This window comes from Balaenoptera musculus, chromosome 3, assembly GCF_009873245.2.
Source record: "Balaenoptera musculus isolate JJ_BM4_2016_0621 chromosome 3, mBalMus1.pri.v3, whole genome shotgun sequence".
NCBI classification, from domain to species: domain Eukaryota; kingdom Metazoa; phylum Chordata; class Mammalia; order Artiodactyla; family Balaenopteridae; genus Balaenoptera; species Balaenoptera musculus.
The window spans coordinates 146,965,409-146,983,670 of record NC_045787.1 but is presented as its reverse complement, the minus strand read 5'-3'; the positions used below and the strand labels follow the sequence as shown (position 1 = coordinate 146,983,670).

Here is an 18,262-nt window from a genome sequence, read left to right as displayed (position 1 = left end):
TTCAGAACAGCTGGACTCAGCAGAGTCCCATCAGCGTTCCAGAGACCTGGCCTGAGGCGGAGCCGGGGGATGATGGAAATGCTTCTCCCCACGATGGTGCAGGGCTTTCTGCTCTCCCCATAGACTGGTGGAACTGCCACGTGTTCCCATTTTACACACTGACAGCAGTTATGATTAGAAAAGGTTTTGCTGCCAATTTGAGAATATATAAACCAGCAGGACGAGAGAATAAATTTCAGCTCCTTCTTCAGCTGGCCGAGAGGCAGCTGCGCATTTGGAATGTAAAGGGAAGGTCTGGGCTGAGAAATTAGAGGAGAGATATCTGCCATCAGTCTTTCAGAGGAGGGGGAAAGGACTGTCCAAAGGTATATTCTTTCAGAGTTCTGGCTTCGGTTTCCTTCTCTTTCAAATGCTAGAGCTCTCGGGCAGTTGTGAGGATTTAGTAACATAATAATGCAAGTGGGAACACTATTGGGAAAGAGGGGAGGAGAGAGAAAGAAGGAAAGGGAAAGAAAAAAGGAGAGGGAGAGAAAGAAAGAAGCAGAGATAGAGAAGACTATGACTCTTCACCCACTGATCTATATACTGACTGAGGCCAAACCAAACCACAGAGAAATGCAGAGCTGAGATAATTTTGTTCATTCAAAAAATATTTATTATTCTAGATACTGTTCTAAGTGCCTTGGTTACATCAGTGAATAAAGCAGGTGAAAATGCCTGCCCTCATGGGCAGAAGTAGTGCTGAAGCCTGATCAAACTGTGCCTGAAGCCTTGCTATCCCTAGACACTTATCTGAGCCAATGAATTCCCAAAGCTTTTAAGCCAGTTTGAGTTGGCTTTTTTGTTACTTGCAAAGCAAAGTATCCTCACTACTACCACCATCCTCTAGACATGGTGGTACCTGACCAAACCCTGGTCACATTTCACTCCACATTCAAATTAAGGGGGGACACAAAAGATAAAATGTACATGTCTCTGTTTGAGAAACTGGCCACCTCTGGGTGGCATACAGCTCTTATAAATAGCCAGGAAGCAGATTCAGGCTGGAAAGGAATTTTAACAATTTCAAAAAAAAAAAAAAAAAAAAGATAAAAGGGAAAGAAAAAAAGGGGAAGAATTCCACAGGAAATTGAAGGGGAATTTGGGAGATAGAATGCAGCAAGCATCATTGGACCATGGCCAGAACAAGCCTCCCCTTATTAGAAGCACCAGGAGAGCCTGAGTGTCCAAGAGCACTAGGACCATCCCAGAGTCTCTCACTGGAGAGATGTTTAATGAATGGTATTTCAGGGTACAATTTATACATGTGAATAAGCATCCTTTGTTCATTTTGTCCCCTAAAACTCACTTCCACTTGGGAAAGATAATGCTCTGAATTTCAAGAATCTCCAAATAAATTCTTTTTTCTTTTAAACAAAAGTAGTGTTTTGTTCTCCACTTTTGTAGGGTTCGTGAAATAAACGCCAGTTGTCTTGAACTCTAATGGGATATGTCACCCTAACTGAGGAGCAGGGCTAAGGATTATGGTACAAATGTTCTCAGAAAGATTTGTAAAAGCGATACACATCCTCCTTCCCTTCTACTAGGAAGTAATCTAACAGCTAATTGTTGCCTTTTAATAAACCCTTTCGATGTTGTAAGTTGCCATGGACATTCTGCTATTTCTGCCTCATCGGCATCTACTCATCCATCTTTTGTTAACAACACCCAATTTTCCTTGGGAAGCCAACCTTCCTCTACTTTCAGGCCTTGTGGTTCAGTTAAGTCTGACTCCCTGCTTTAGGGGAGGACAGGAGACCCAGACCCAACCAATCAGAGCACCACACCCTCCTGGCCACATGATAATTGGTTTGAGGATGGTCACATGGCCCAAACCAAGCCAATGGGAATCAGTCCAACAACTCCAGTTGAAATTATTGGGAAAGACACTGTCCCTTTCTACTGAGGCTGCTTAGCTGATAGGATGCAAGTCCAGAGTTACCGTGGTGCTAATGGGAACGCAGCAGGACTGAGAGATAGGGAGAGATGGCACATCTGGACCTCCAGATCCAGCTATACCTGATGACAGGCTCTATCTATGAACTCTTTAAGATATCTGAGCCAAAATTTTTCCTTTTTTGCTTAAAACAGTTTAAGTTATATTTCTGTCATTTAAACCAAACTTCTAGCTAATTCATAAGCAAAGGCTGCCTGGGTATTCCCTACCAAGCTTATCCTGCACAAGACACATGCTAACACGGAAGTTTCGAGTAGCTTGCTCCCCACCATCTACCCCTCGGGCGTCTTCCAAACGCAGCTTCTCTTTCAAAAGATGAAGTCTTCACCATGCTGCCCCTCTGTTCATTCTCCCTACTCACCGCAAACTCCACTTGTTCTCAAAGCTGTGTTTGCAGACCCCTCCTACCTCCACTGACCCCACGGACCTTTAAATCTGATGCAATTGCTGCAGCCCAAGATCTTTTCTGAGAGGAACCCCAACTCCAGTTGCTGCATATAATGTTCTTGTGGTGGCAGACAAGAGAGCACAAACTGGAGTCCTGGTCAATTTGAACTTACCTCGGCCTTTGGACTAAAGTTCGACTTGGCTTCAGAGAAGTAAGGATGCGCTCAGGGGAAAAAGCAGCTACAGCACCATGGAGACAAAATCTCATGATTACACTTCTGTGTTCTTTTCTCAAAAGGCCTTTAAAGACCTCATTACCCAGGTACATGTGGCACTCAAACTGAGTGGTATTCACATGGACACAGAGAAAGGCTGGCCACCAGCCCTGATTACTGTCTACCACCTTCCAGAGAGAGAGAGCTGTGGGCCAGGGTTCTACGAAAGGGCAACCCAAAGGGCAATGGCAACCCCCTGCCCTGAGGGGGCACGTGGTAGGTGAATAATGCCTCCCAAAAGAGGTCCCTGTCCTAATGCCTAGAACTTGTGAGTGTGACCTTACACGGCCAAAGGGGTTCTGCAGCTGTGATGAAGTTATGGGTCTCGAGATGGGGAGATTATCCTGCATTATCCGCGTGGGCTCAATGGAATCACAAAGATCCTTATAAGAGCGGCGCGGGTGGCAGTGAGAGTCGGAGGAGAAGGCCACGTGATGACAGAAGCAGATGTTGGAGTGATGCACTTGGAACAAGGGGCCACCGGCCAAGGGATGCACGTGGCCTCTGGAAGGTAATAAAAGGCAAGGAAAGGAATTCTCCTCTAAGGCCTCCAAAACTGGACTCCTTGAACTGGAAAACCTTGACTTCTGGACTCCAGAACTGTAAGAGAATAAATCTGTGCTGTTTTAAGCCACTGTGTTTATGGTACTAGGAAACGAATTCAGGTCACATGGGTCAAGATGCCAGCAACAGCTCCCTGGTTCTGGTCCTTGTGGTGGGGAAGAAGCTACAGGTGCATGATAGCCTCCCCATCCCGTAGTTCCCAGGACACCCTGGCCCTTCTCCTCCCGTGGAGGAGACCCCTGAGCTCAGACGCAGAACCCTGCTAATCAGACAAAACTGGCTGCAGTCTCTGAGGAGCAGGGAGACACGTTCCTCCACCAGGCACTGACTTAGCTATAGCTGCATGGGATGCGGCATCTCCCACTGACACTTCCCTGCCAGAAGCACTGTATAAACAAAGGATGTCTGACATCTCAGAGAATATGTGCATCAAAGATGTGCTGACTGAATGCAGGAAAACCGAGCATATTACTTTCCTGGGGGGGGCCACTGTAACAAATTACTGCAAACTCAGTGGCTTAAAAAAAAAAACCCAGAAATTCATTCCTGTATAGTTCTGGAGGCCAGGAGTCTGAAATCAGTCTCACTGGCTAAAGTCAGGGTGTCAGCATAGTGGATCCTTTGGGAACCACTGAGGGGAGCACCAACTATAGAAACCAGTGGTTATTTTGCGGTCATTACAAAAGTCAATAGAAATAACTGCAAGCTAAATCAAACCTACCAAACAGAGTAATCTATTTTCAATGCGAAGTTCTCTCTGGGCGAAGCCAAGCTAGTTTCTTCTGGCCATTTCTGTCCTTTATACTAATGCTTTATTGGCAAGAATTCTAGCAATCTGCATTCAAGGTTGTGTGCTCATGTGTCCCCTTCCCTCCACTGGACCTGCTGAGACTTAGACTTAACTGTGTCCATGCATGGGCGCCAGGAGGGAGAGCGGCTTCTACTGGATGTAACCCAATGGGTTAGAGCCGGTCCACACTGGCTTTTACCCAATCTAGAAAGCAGCCAAGTGCCCAGAGCTGCCCTCCACTCCTACAGTCTTATCTTATGACCAACAGAACAGAATGTTCCCTGTCCCCACAGATCAAACAAAGACATAGGAAAATGGTGGCCTGAGGGCATGGCCGTTAATATGCCAACAGATCGTGCCCTCAGGCAAGATGTTCCCATGGGCGAAAAATCCAATACAAAACTTCAAGATACAACTCATCTTTCTCCCTAAATTAACATCAACACCTGAACAAAGAGCCTACCTTAGAGTCCTTCCATCATCATCATCATCACCATCATCACCACGTGGGCTATCATTTATTGAGTACTTATACATACCACTCTGCATATACTACCTCATGTAATCCTTGCAAGTTAAGTATTATTTGTATTCCCATTATACAGATGAGGAAACTGAGGATCAGAGAGATGGAGTAATTTGGCCAAGTTCATTTAATTCAGTCCTTATGTTCTTTCCAACAACTGCCGTCCGTACAACACGTTGCTACATCCATGTACAGTGGGATGTTTTATCAAAAATACTCACGAATGAGGGTTTTGTTTGGTTGGTTTGGTTTGGTTCCTGTTGTTTTCTATCACCCCGTGATGATTCCCCCATTCATGTAGCAACCAGGGTGTTCTACATTCTCTACCCCAAGATGACACCGCATAAAGAATCTTTTCCTGTTTTGACTTTCAAAAGTCTAGTCCCTTCAAGACCACAAAGGGCCTATTTGCAGAGACAGCACAAAAGACTTAGGCGAAGCTGTGATTAGGAAGAGCAAAGCTTCCCGCCAAATCCAGGTCAAGGTTCCCCAGACTCAGGAGAGGGAAGAGGGATGGAGGTGACTTAAGGGATGAGAGAAGGGGACCCTGTCTCCTACCGCTGGACTTGGCCCAAAGAGGATGGAGAGGAAGACAGAGGTCCCAAACGTCAGTCATTTATGTGTCGACGCTGTGTATTTTTGCTGTGACTTTTCACCTGTGGCAGCATTTACCTACTATTTCTCTTTAAATCAACTTTAAAATAACTCTTTTTTAAAACTTAGCTTCCTCCTAAGCAATAGTAGTCTTAAAAATCAGAGATTTGATGTGCTAATTGTATTTTTCTAGTACTCATGAAAATAAATACATAATAATTAACATTTTAAAAAATGCTTGTGCATCACCTAATGCTAGCTCCACTTGGGGAAATGCTGTGTTAATGTTACCTCTCCCAGGGAACGTCGTTTCACTTTCAGATCTGAGTCCTGGGGAACTGGGCATATGATGAGGGTTGCCCTGGGCAACCATGAGGAAAATCTGGGCCAGGGTAGGGTAGGTACTGAAGATGGTAAAACAAAAGTTAACAAGGAAAAGGGAAGGAAGAAAAAGCTGACAGCCCTAGAGACAGTCACAGCACTCGCCAAAGCACCATGCTCAGTAAGACCACTGGTTTGTGACATTCTAGGAAATAAACACCTTCCAAATATTCCCTGGGTACGTACCTGAGCTTACTGTCACGAGCACACCCTGACCTTTGAATCTCATAGATAGCAAATGACCTGAGTTGTGGCTCCCCTCTGGAAAATTAAAAGAACTTGCCCCCAACTGAGTGATTTGGTTTTGCTCTGTCTACAAACCCACATGCCCACAGGGGCCAGGGAGACCATGAGTGAAATGGGCCTGGTATCAAAAAAGCCACATTGCAAGCAGGATGAGAAATGGCCACTAATGCTTGACCTCAGAAAGGGGCAGGCAAGAGGGAATGGTGGGGACTGTGGAGAACTGGGGAGCAGGCATCAGCTTTGCCTCAGTGCCAGACAATTGCTTCATGCCCAGACAGGGACTCACTTTGGCCAGATGTTCAGATTTTTTAAGGTAAGCTAGAAAAAGATATTGTTATGTGCATGCTCTTAATTTTTTTTCTATTTTTTGGCCACGCTGCGCGGCACACAGGATCTTAGCTCCCTGACTAGGGATCGAACCCGTGCCCTCTGCAGTGGAAGCACAGTGTCTTAACCACTGGACCGCCAGTCCCATGCTCTTAATTTTTAAGTGTTGACAATCTGAATCAAAAGAACAAAACTCTCTGGCAAACACTATGTGGATCAAAATTGGTCCAGCGGCATCCAGTTGTAGCCTCTGTGTTTGGACCGTGAATGCAGGGACCACAGCTTACTTCCCTCTGGAGAGAACACTTTACACATCTGCCCTCATGGTCCCAATAGCACCTGTGGGGGGAGGAGGGGCTGGTAATCCCCAGGGTGCAGAGGCAGTGATGTGGCACTGCAATTAGGACAACAGGCCCCAGTGCCTGGGTTCTTCAGCTGTGTGACCTTGGGCAAGTTACTTCATCTCTCTGTGCCCCAGTTTCTTCATCTATAAAGCAGTTCAAAGATAATGGTAGGGTGTTGGGAGGGGAAGTTAAATGAGATTATATGTGTCCCCCACCAGGCACATATAATAGTAAACATTAAAAAAACATTGATTCTTGATAAGTGACTTGCCTGAGGTCACAAGGCTCTTATACGAAAAGCCCAGGTTGGCTGACTCCAAAACGTGCTCTTTCTACCAGACCACACGTCTCCCTGTCACGTGAACAGCAAATCACATCATCTGCAAACCCCTGGCCAGTTTAACATTGTGCCCAAATAAAACTTCCTAGCAAGTTACTCTGACACATTTAGTGATATGCGTAGTCACTATTTCACAGCCTGGGAATTCAGCTCAGGTGAAAGCTCTGTGGAGCCACAGGAAGAGCCCAGAGCATGAAGCCACACAGGCCTGGATCCACACCCAGGCCACAGGACCTCCCCCCTCTAAGCCTCAGTATCCCCCTCTGAGAAATGGGTGTAATGGTTATAATAGCTACCCCACTGAGCTGCAGGGAGGTCTCAAATAACATGACGGCAAACTGCAGAAACTGAGAAGTACCTCACAACCGCTAGCATGGTAGCTGATGTCTATAATTATTTAACTATCACATGGTAACAGAGTAAGCATTTCTGGGTTTGGCTGGACAAGGCCAGGCTGCAGCAGAGGAGCCCAAGAAATGGCTCTGGGCACTCTTGGACCAAGGGTTGGAGGGAAACTCAGGAGAGGTCTACATCCATTGCCAGGAGGTTGAGAAATCAAATTGGATGGGAATCAGGGTGGGGAAAAATTACTTCTCCTCAATAAAGAATAGAGGAGTCTAGGCCTCTGACTTCCAAATGGGGAATACAGAGTAGTCACCTGGCCATTGTTATTTAATAAATTAATTAACTGCTAAGGAAGAAAGTGTGGAAATAAAAGACTAAAATAGATATGCCATTGAAAAAATCAATATCTAAAAATAGTGTGCTTAAGATGTGTGCATTTATTGTATGTTCAAAAAAACTGTAAGCAAAGAGTGAGGGCTAGTTAACAACACACATGCTGAAGTATGCTAGGTTTGTGTACGGCTTTCTGAAACTTACTCTGAAATGCACCCCAAAATTATTGATGGATGTAGAAGGAAGGGCTAGATGGAGAATACATGATCAAAACAAGTAGAGTAAAATATTAATGCATATAGAATCTAAGTAGTAGGTATACGAGTGCTCCCTATAAAATTCCTTCAACTTTTCTGCATTGTTTGAAAATCTTTTATAAAAAGATTTTCGAAAAATAGTTTAAATGACAAGAAAAAATAGTTACACTATAACGTTAAGCAGGAAAAGCAAACCACGTGACTTCAATTATATGACACAGCTCCTCTACCACCATGATGCGACTTAAGGCATTTTAGAAAAGACCCCCTTTTGAAAAAAAAACAAAAATCTCGGCTGAAGTATTATCATTGGAGATTCATCTGCAGCTCAAAGGCTTCTGACCTTCCAGAATTCTCTTTTATGTTTAGGGAGTCCTTAAAGAAAATATTCCTTAAGTTTTCGACCTACGTCTAAGAGGGAGAGAAATTGACAAGCAGCTGAGAGTGAAATAGATTTGGGGAGTAGCCAGGTAAGAGGCGACCCCTACAGAGATGGGAGCAAATGGGGTCCGGTGAGGACAAACCCCTCTGTGGAACATGGTCTTCTCCCAGCTGCATCATAACATTTGCCATATTATGTCTTACAAATAGAGAAATTGAGGCACAAGGATGAAAGGAGACCTACCTCAGGTCACAGAACGCTTCATAAATATGAAAGCTGGCAGCAGCACCTTCACCATCTCAGCCATGGGGTCTGCTTTACCCAGTGCACCTGCCCTAGAGAACAGGAAGTCGGAAGCCGGGAGCCGATGTGCTCAGGTGAGGTGGTGAAACCATCGCCAGAACTGTATGCACGGGCCTCCTCGGGGGCCCCCATTTCATCCCACTACTTCCAGGTGGGCAAGCACCACTCTGATTCTCTGCCATTGCTCTGCAGGTGTCGGGGGAAGAAAGAACAAAGCCAGGCATACTCCATCATTTTCATCCACCACCAATCCTAAGGCAAATCTTTCTGCCACCATATTCACCTGTCACCTTCCTGAGGAAGAAACCTGCAGGCCTGGTGGCATCGTGGGAGGGCAGGGGAGGGACGACTGTTTTCTGAGCATGTCTGACCCCTGAGTGAGATGACCAGAGCCTCTCCACATGACCCGCTGAAGACACTCCGATGAGAAGGCAGCTTGGAGACCTCAATTCCTGAAAATGCTAGTCGAACCGCCTCTTAACTTGGCTAGTCACTCAAGCATAGAATTACTCAGAACATCTTCGCCCATTAAACTGCCCCCATTTTTTTTGTTTCTTTACAAAATCTGGCTGCTCTTCCCAAAATGTTTTGACTGGAAATTTCTGAAATGCCTGGAATATATTTATATGCAGTTCTTTGAAACAAGGGTGATTTCAACCACCGCTTTGCTCAGAGAGCTTGCCCTACTCTGCACTGCAGTGTGGAGCGAAGGCCTGGAGTCAGAGCCTCACAAGTCATAAAGCTCGAACTACAGTAACGCCATCCGGAGGCCAGAGACACAAAGCAAGCATGTCACTCACCTCTGACCAATGGCAGGGGCCTCCGGAGACTGGGTTCAATCTAAGAAAATAACCACTGAGGCAGAAGAGGTGAAAGGAGCTGCGTTTGGGGACAACTAAGAATCTATCCAATGAAAGTTCAGCATCATTCCATTGACAAGCATTTATTGAGCATCTATTATGTTGGAGATTCAACCAGAGAGCAAGAGAAGGTGTGCATAACCAGAGCCATGCTGGGTGGTAGAGAAGACCATGACTATATGGGGGCTGGAGAGCCCAGGTGCAAAGCAGAAAGGAGGTCAGTTTGGGCTGCAATTAATAACCAGGACAAACTCACTTTGCAGCCCAGTTCACAAGCCTCCCTTCCGGGGTCCTCACAGTGGCTATATGGCAGCTTCCCGCAATCCATTTTGCTCACCTGAGGTTATCACCTCCCTGAGAAACCTTCTGTCCTAACCACTCCAAGACATTCAGCATCCACACCCCTAACTCAGCAAACACCACTCTGGGTTCTTCCCAAGAATTCCGCCAGTTTGCCAGCTGCATGGACATCTGTGGGACCCTTTTAGAAAAGATGTCCCCAAATCTCTTGATCATGACACTATGTCCAATTGGCCCACTCTTCTCCACAGAGCAGGGAAGAGGCCAGCTTGCAAGAGGTGGTTTCGCTTAGCCCGGCCTCTCTACCACCTAAGATGTGAGCTGTGATTCTCTGGAGTCTGGGAAGGATGTATTTGGACTTCTTGGAACACAGCAGGCTCCCTGGCTTCTTGAACTTAATGAGGAGTGAGACGCTTTGCTTTGATCTCTGCCCCAAGCCATAGAAGATCAAAATACTCTGGATATTTATTTACGTAGGTAGCTCCATTTTTAGGCAAAATTGCACAGAGGGACTTAACCAGTGTTGGCACTCCCCAGGTGTAGTATCCCTCCGCTGCCCACACCCAGCCTTGTAAGTCTGTGCCTTGGCTCTTCAGCCCCAAAGCAGGACATTAAAGGCTTATTGAGCTGCATCTTTATAATATTTTTTTTAATGTTTAAGAACCGCCATAAAAATCCATTGGATGGCATTTTTTTTTCCACTTTGGCAAAACTAGAGTCATAGTCTATGTTATTACAAACTCAACCACAAGAGAAGAAAGTCAGCCAGTCACAATTTAGAAAATCACATTCCATTAGCACTGGAAGGGCATAATAGCCGAGCAGAGATGTGTCCAGTCACATCTGTCTTTTTCCATAGACACTGCTCCCCCCAGGCCACTATTGAGCAATTTGTCCCCTTTCCAAGCAGCCTCTGCGTGCTGGAGACTGACCTGAAGTGATTCTCTGTTTTCTCAAACCTACAGACAGAGAGGCCTTAGACTTAACATAATTTGAGAAACCCCAAAGGAAGACCCCTTGACACTCCCCCACCCTGCTCTGCCAATTTAGAGATTCATCGGAGGTTCTTTTAACTCCAAAAAATCCCTTATAAATGTAAGCTGCTCCTGGAAGAGATAATGCATTAAAACACATAGCCATTCACACTTCAGTATGATGTTTTCTGATAATAGCTATTATTTATTGAGCATCTATATGCCTGGGCCAGGCATTGAAGCAGGCCCTTTAGACAGTCACTTTATCAGATTTTGAAGGAATTAAACATAGTAAAATTTTGGTGAGGGAAAGTTTGGACATGTCTGATTAGCAAGTGGTTAGGATGGAGGTGTTAAGTATATGGACATGATTGACACCACATAGAGAGATAGAAGGCCAAGGGGGAAGTCATGAACTCTAATGGGGAACTCAAGATAGGCTTCAGAGGTGATGTTTCAGTGGGATTTTGAAGGATGAGAAGCAGTTCATCAGGTAGCCAAGGTGAAGAAGGGAATTCTTGTAGAGGGAATAAACATGGGAAAGGGGTACAGGTATATAAAATAACATTATGTCTCTCTATCTATCTATCTACCTCTGTCTGAGTTCCAGCAGGAACACTCAAATAAGAGAATTCAAGAAGGATTTAGCAAACAGACTATTGACAAAAGTGTGGACAAGATACAGGAAAACCACAAAAGGTAGTGCGGGATTCCAGGTTCTGTACCACCCCTGGACCCAAAAGGATGAAGGAAGGCAGCAGTTACCCAGATGCAGAAAGAGAAAACTATGTAGAGAAGCCCACCTTAAGAGGGTGCGAGACTTCTAAGTCACGCAGCCAACCTGAGATGACCTCACAGCAGGGGAGCCAGAGGAATAAATCCCCCCACCTCTCTCTCCCCTTCCCCTACCCCCAGAGCTGCTGTGGGGCTCCCCATAGGCCCACACCAGCAGGAAGCCAGAGGGCGAGGCAGGGGAGCCTGGATGAGGCACCCCTAGCGGTCTGACTCCTGGGGCTCAGAGCTGGGCAGAGGAGGGTGCAGGGGGCTCTGGGGTGGGGACAACTAGAAAGCACCCAAAAGAATGTATGAGATGTGGCTGGAACATGGAGTATGGGGGGCGGAGGGGGGCGTGACAGAGGGACACGGAGCAGAAATGCGACTGCAATGGAGCTTGTCTGTCAGGCTAAGAGTGAACGGGAACCATGGACCTGACGTGGTCATAGAGACCCTGGCCACCGCTGGGCCCTGGGAACAGGCTTCCATCAGAAGGCACCTGGCAGCCAATGACTCCTGAGCTGAGCCAACACCTTCCTGAGCTTCCCAGGCTGCCCTCTGGAAGCGACCCCAACCAGCCTTGTCTCTTGGAGCCCGTGACACCGCAAACCAGAGCCTGGGAGCACAGAGGGGTGCCGGCTGCCAGTGGCTACCGAGAGCGCAGCCCGTAACATCTTGGACCAGTTAAAACTAGTCTATCTCTTTTATTTATATTCCATTCCACCTTTTCCCCCTCCTCGTGTGGAAAGAGAGCCCGGGGATCAGGAGCTCTGAGGAGCAGTTTTCCCAGAAAGACAAGAAATGCCTGTCCACTCCCCCCAAGGGGCTGCTCCAGGCGGCCAGCCGGGAAGCCCGGTCGGTCCTGCCCTGTCAGGCCTCAGGAAACAGACAAGTGCCAGCCCCTCTCATCTGGGAAACATTAAAAGCAATCTCTAAAGTGATTCATTAAAAGTCCTCCAGTGGCAGAAGACCATCACCCAGATGTGAAAATAAACACAGAGGGAAATTCCAGCATCAGAATGGTTTCAAGTCTTTAAACAAATGCGTGGCTATTTCAGGGAAGGGAAGAGTCTTTTGACTGTCTTTCCAAGCCCCCAGAATCCGATTCAGACTCTCTCCATCCAGCAGGCCAGGCAAATTCCTACAATGCCAAACACAGAAAACTGTGAAAACACTCACTTGACTCCCTGGGGCCCTGCCCACTTGAAATTCCCAGCGTCCCACCAGCCAAGGCCAGTCGCCCAAGCTTACCAAGCTTCTGGCGGTGCAGCCTTCGGCTCAGCCTTTGTAAAGCGCCGGAAATTAAAGCCGAAGCAACTGGTCCATTCTGCCCTGAAAAAAAAAAACAGCATAGAAAATAAATGGAGAGTAAATCAGTATCAGGCAAAACTGAGAGTGTGTATACACTGATAAAACATAGTAAAAATGAAAGAAAATAGGAGTACATTGGGGCACAGATCACATGTTATCATGTCTATTGTCTGGCAGAGTGAGTGGCACATGGTAGGTGTTTGATAAACATGTCAGGAAAGAGAGAAGGAGGGAAGGAAGGGGGGAGGGAGGGAGGGAAGGAAGGAAGGAAGGAGGGAGGGAGGGAAGGAAGGAAGGAAGGGGAGGGAGGGAGGGAAGGAAGGAGGAAGGGAGGGAGGAAGGGAGGGAAGGAAGGGGAGGGAGGGAGGGAAGGAAGCAGGAAGGGAGGGAGGAAGGGAGGGAAGGAGGGAAGGAAGGAAGGAAGGAAGGGGGGAGAAAAGGGGGAGGGAGGGAGGGAAGGAAGGAAGGAAGAAAGGAAAGAAGGAAGGAAGGGGGAAGGAAGGAAGGAAGGAAGGGGGGAAGGAAGGGGGGAGGGAGGGAGGGAAGGAGGGATGGAGGGAGGGAAAGAAGGAAGCCCACGTGCAAAGATAATTAAAGAGGTAATACTACAGTTTAAAAGTATAACAGGGGGCTTCCCTGGTGGCGCAGTGGTTGAGAATCTGCCTGCCAATGCAGGGGACACGGGTTCGTGCCCTGGTCTGGGAAGATCCCACATGCCGCGGAGCAGCTGGGCCCGTGAGCTGCAATTGCTGAGCCTGCGCGTCTGGAGCCTGTGCTCCGCAACAAGAGAGGCCGCGATAGTGAGAGACCCGCGCACAGAAACGAAGACCCAACACAGCCATAAATAATAAATAAAAGTAAAAATTAAAAAAAATTATAAAAAAAAAGTATAACAGATTCAGCATTGTTTAATTATTACACTTAATAATTCACATATATAATGTATATGTACCATACATAGCATGATAATACAACTTATAATTCTTAGTAATACAGGCAACAAAAGCAAAAATAGATAAGACTACATCAAACTTAAAAACATTTATACATCAAAGGATATAAACAACAGAGTTAAAAGGCAACCTAGGGATGGAAGAACATATTTGCAAATCATACATCTAATGAGAGTTAATACCCAGAATATATAAAGAACTCTTACAACTCAACAAAAACATCAAATAAGTTGATTAAAAAATGGGCAAAGGACTTGAATAGATATTCTGCAACAATATGCAAATGGAACACAAGCACATGGAAAGATATTAACACCACTAATTATCAGAGAAATGCAAATCAAAATCATAAGATATCACCTCACACCCATGAGGATGGTATTATTTGTTAAAATAATATATGTGTATGTATAACTAAATCACTTTGCTGTACACCTGAAACGAACATAACATTGTTAATCAACTATACGCCAATATAAAATAAAAATTAAAAAAATAAAGCGTATCCAAGCCATGTTTATCATTAAAAACAAAACAAAACAAAACCCTCCCTATTTCTTCCTCCAGCCTGGGGCAACCACCAGTCTCCTTTCTGTCTCTAAGAATCTGACTACGCTAAGTGCCTCATATAAGTGGAATCATACAGTATTTGCCCTTTTGTGTCTGGCTTACTTCACGTAGCATAATGTCTTCAAAGTCCATCCATATTGTGGCATATATCAGAATGTCCTTCCCTTTTAAGGCTGAATAATATTCCATTGCATGTATATACCACATTTCGCTTACCCATTCGTCCATTGATAGACACTTGGGCTACTTCCACCTTTTGGCTAATGAGAATAATGCCGCTATGAACATGGCTGTGCAAGTATCTTTTGGAGTCCCAGCTTTTGATTCTTTGGGGTATATACCACTGGGATTTCTTTTTAGTGATGAAATTTCCCCTGAAAGCTGGAGGGTGGAGCGGGGAGAACCCAGCATTTGCTGAGACTGGGTAAATGATCTAGCTGTCAGATGGTGGAAAACATAGCAATTGTGAACTTACTCATATTTAGATTAGACTTCTAACTCTACCGTGAGTACAGACAATTATGAATCTGTGGAAACCCCACTCGTCATCACAGCCAGCTGCACATTCCCAGGGAAGATCAGTGCAAAGGGGAGAGTTTGGAAACCTGAGAGACCAGGGTTCAAATCTCAGGAGGAGCCCTTATTGGCTATATGGCTCGAGCAGGCCAGAGACCCAATACCCAAAACATGAAAGTGATAAAATGCTCTTCACATAGTTGACGTGAAGAATAGTGAGAAAGTATACACTGTGCTGGTGTGTCGTAAGCACTCAATAAACACTGTGTTTCCTCCACTCTGAGGTACCTCCCCTTTTTTTCAATGTCACATTCTACAATTACATTTACTAATTCAGGGTGTGCTTTACCAGATACCAGCTTTATCATTGCCTGTGAATGGAGTGAACTCAGCCAAACTGCTCTGGAGAAATCATAGAATTTTCCCAAGAAGAAGCTGGTGTAAAAGACCCCAAGGTGAGAATGCCCAGCGCTCAGGGCTGGCATGTTCACCTGTCAAAGGTCCCTGTTCACCTCAGATGAAAGAAGAGTTTCCAAAGAGTAAGTCCTCGGCCAGTGCTATGTAGCAAAACTGTGAATCACGTGGCTGAGGAACAGACCCAACAGTGGAGCAAAAGGGTTGAGGATGAAGGTTCTGGAATTAGCAGTCCTGGGTGTGACCCTAAGAAAGTCACTTCATTTCTCCAAACCTCAGCTTCCTCATCTGTAAAATGGAGCCAATAATAGTATGCCTCCTAGGGTGGCTGTGAGGAGTAAGAGGTGGGTAGTGTTGTAACGTGCATGGCACAGAGCCCACACTGGGCAGCTGTGGAACCCAGATGAGATGAGCCAGGTCCCCTCTCCCCTCACTCCCCAGGCATTTCTGCAGGAAAGGGGGTTTAATGGGAAGTGTGCTCTCTGCTCTGCCCCTTCTCCAAACTGTACCATCAGCACCCTCCACATTTTCTTTCATCACCCTTAAGCCCTTGATCATAAAGTTTACAAGAAGTAAACAGTAGCTCATCTACCCGTCCATCCATCCATCCACCCACCCATCCATCCATCCATCCATCCATCCACTCATCTATCCATCCACCCATTCATCAATGTACTCGTCCAACATTGATTGAGTGCCTGCCCTATGCCAAGCCTGACATAGCCATTGGGAACCAAAAGATGAATAGAACAGGCGTCTTCTATACAGGAAATCACAGTGCAAGTGGGGGAGGAAAAAAAGTAACGACAAGAACAGCAAACACTTATTTAGGGCTACATGCTAGGCGCGGCTTCAAGTGCCTTTGCATAATACATTTAATTCTCCCAACAGGCCTATGATTTTTAATAAAGCTGGTAAGTAGCAGAGCTGGAATTTGAACTTGAGCCCTCTGGCTGCAGAGTCCATGCTTCCAACTAGACTGAGAGTCAAAAAACTTTAACATCAGGTCTGGTACAGACACCAACACATCAGGACAAATGTCAGTGATTTTGCGATGCTCTCAAATGCCAGCCAAAAACCAGCCAGCCCTCCTTGAACCGCTTCTAACCTCCAGACTGTAGGACCCTAACGCTAATGGAGTCTTGGGCAGAGGTCACAGGATCGGGCTTGGGGGCATGAAGGAGGGTGTCCAACAGCTCCCCAGAATCAGCAGGCAGCCAAGTGCTTGTGGCGCTTGAACGCCCTGAAGGTTGATGAGTGGTGAACATGTAAATTACACTCCATCCCTCACGATTCACTGAGCGCTATTCTCACACACATCGGCTCATTTAACCTTCAAGAGAGCCCTGTGAAGGAGATCTAATTGCTGTCCCCACTTCACAAAGGAGCAACCTGAGGCTCAGTGTCCCCAAGCGGGGGACACCCAGCACACCTGTCGAAGGCCCTTGTTCAGCTCAGATGAAAGAATTATTTCCAAAAAGAACATCTTTGGCCCAATTCTACATGCTTGCCAAAAGCAAAGGAGTTGGACCTGCATTCAGTTTCTTTGCCTCCCACCAATAACCAGCCAGATGTCAGGGGGTCCCTTCCTTTATTCTCTGCCCTGCTGTCCCCTCCTCAAGGTGTCACTCTGACTGCACTTCTAAAACATCGCCCCATCGCTCGCCACTGCCTGTCCCCGTTGCATTTTTCTTCAGGACACTATCGTTATCTGGTATCATAGTAGACTTATTTGCTTAGTGTTTGTTTCTCCCCAGCTATACTGTAAGCTCCATGAGGGCAGGAAATTTGTCCATTTTACTCTTCACTGTATCCTCAACACCTAGAACACAACCTTAGTGCACTGAAGATGGTCAATGTGGTTTAGTTCAATGACTGAATAAACATATGAATGGAGGTGGGTTGGAGAATTACCCCTTGTCTAGGAAACCAGAACACAAGGGCCAGAAATTCACCTGAGCCCCCTGTCCCACCTCTGGGTCTAAGGTTCCCCCCACCCCAGACTTGGCCTCAGGGCTAATAGGAACACTTGGCCCCTTGTCCTCCCTCTCCCAGTCTTCTTCCCTTTCAAGGACACTCTCCTAGGTGTCATGCCCATAAGGGGCCCTTTTAGATGACACCCCACAGCCTCACTCCAGGTCTTTCTTGCTCACCCATTGCCTCACACATATGCACACTCCCCTATTTCCAAACCAAATCAGTACCAGACTCAGTTCATTTTGTCAAGTATTTTGAAATACTGTAAACTCATTCATGTGAAGGTATTGATGAATGATAACAGGTGTGATTTTTAAAGGGGGCCTTCTATTTGGATAGTATAATAACACACTAGAATGTTATCATTATAGGAGTTTCCAGTATCCTGGAAACTTAATATGCCTCATCATATACAGAATATTACCTGAGGATGACATTCATTCATTCATTTCTTCATTTGGTATCCCAGCCAACATTTACTGAGTGCCTTGTACCTGCCAGGAAATGTCATGTGTGCTGAGAACACAACAGTGAGCGAGACAGTCGAGGTCCCTGATCTCAGAAAATCCACTGTGTAGCTGAGGAGACGGAGCTGTAAGCAAAGACCTTGCCAAGGAGTTTTCATTCTCATTCTTAGGATTATAATAAAGGGTGGAAACTCATGCAGGGATCAAGGCAGTCAGGAAGGCCTGCGGGGAAACTGCAGTCTCTGCTGGCCACTGATGGGTGACTGGGAGCTCGCCAGGCAGCAGAGGGCACGCAAGCACTCTGGTACCTGCAATTGTGCAGAGTCTGAAACGGCACAAGCAAGGCTGGCCCTGGGCCCACTCATTTCATGAGACCCTTAAAAGGGGCTGAAGCTCAGCACAGCCAAGGCATTTGTGCCAAGCAGTAGGTAAAAGCAACAGGGCAGGGTGTCCTAGGGACTGAGTAGATGGCAGCAGTTATGTCCCTCCCTTTGGAATGTTAGAAATAGAGTCTGTGTTCCTGGGGTTCTCGGTTCCCTGTGAAATTGCCCAAGTTGATGATCGTGACAACACAGGAGGCAAATCGGCTGTCTCTGCACACCATCTGCAGTGTCTCCCTGACCCTGGCATATCCAAGGAGCTGTCTCAATATTCAGCTGCCCTTTCCCCTGCCTGTCAAGGGAAAGAAAGGCTTCAGCATTAACCGTGACAACGATGGGTGACCTGAGAGTTTTCTTTGACCTGCCACCTAAGGTA

The 18,262-nt window shown here is 46.2% G+C and overlaps 1 long non-coding RNA gene across 1 annotated transcript in view; it reads right to left on the bottom strand.

The window, feature by feature from the left end:
• Window positions 1–10,596: 10,596 nt before the first annotated feature.
• Window positions 10,597–18,262, bottom strand: part of LOC118893244 — a 143,849-nt gene continuing 136,183 nt past the window's right edge. Inside the window, exons 4-5 of the long non-coding RNA XR_005019439.1 lie at window positions 12,550–12,630; window positions 10,597–12,439 (exon numbers count right to left, since the gene is read on the bottom strand). This is a non-coding gene — a long non-coding RNA (uncharacterized LOC118893244). The remainder of the gene's footprint in view (window positions 12,440–12,549; window positions 12,631–18,262) is intronic.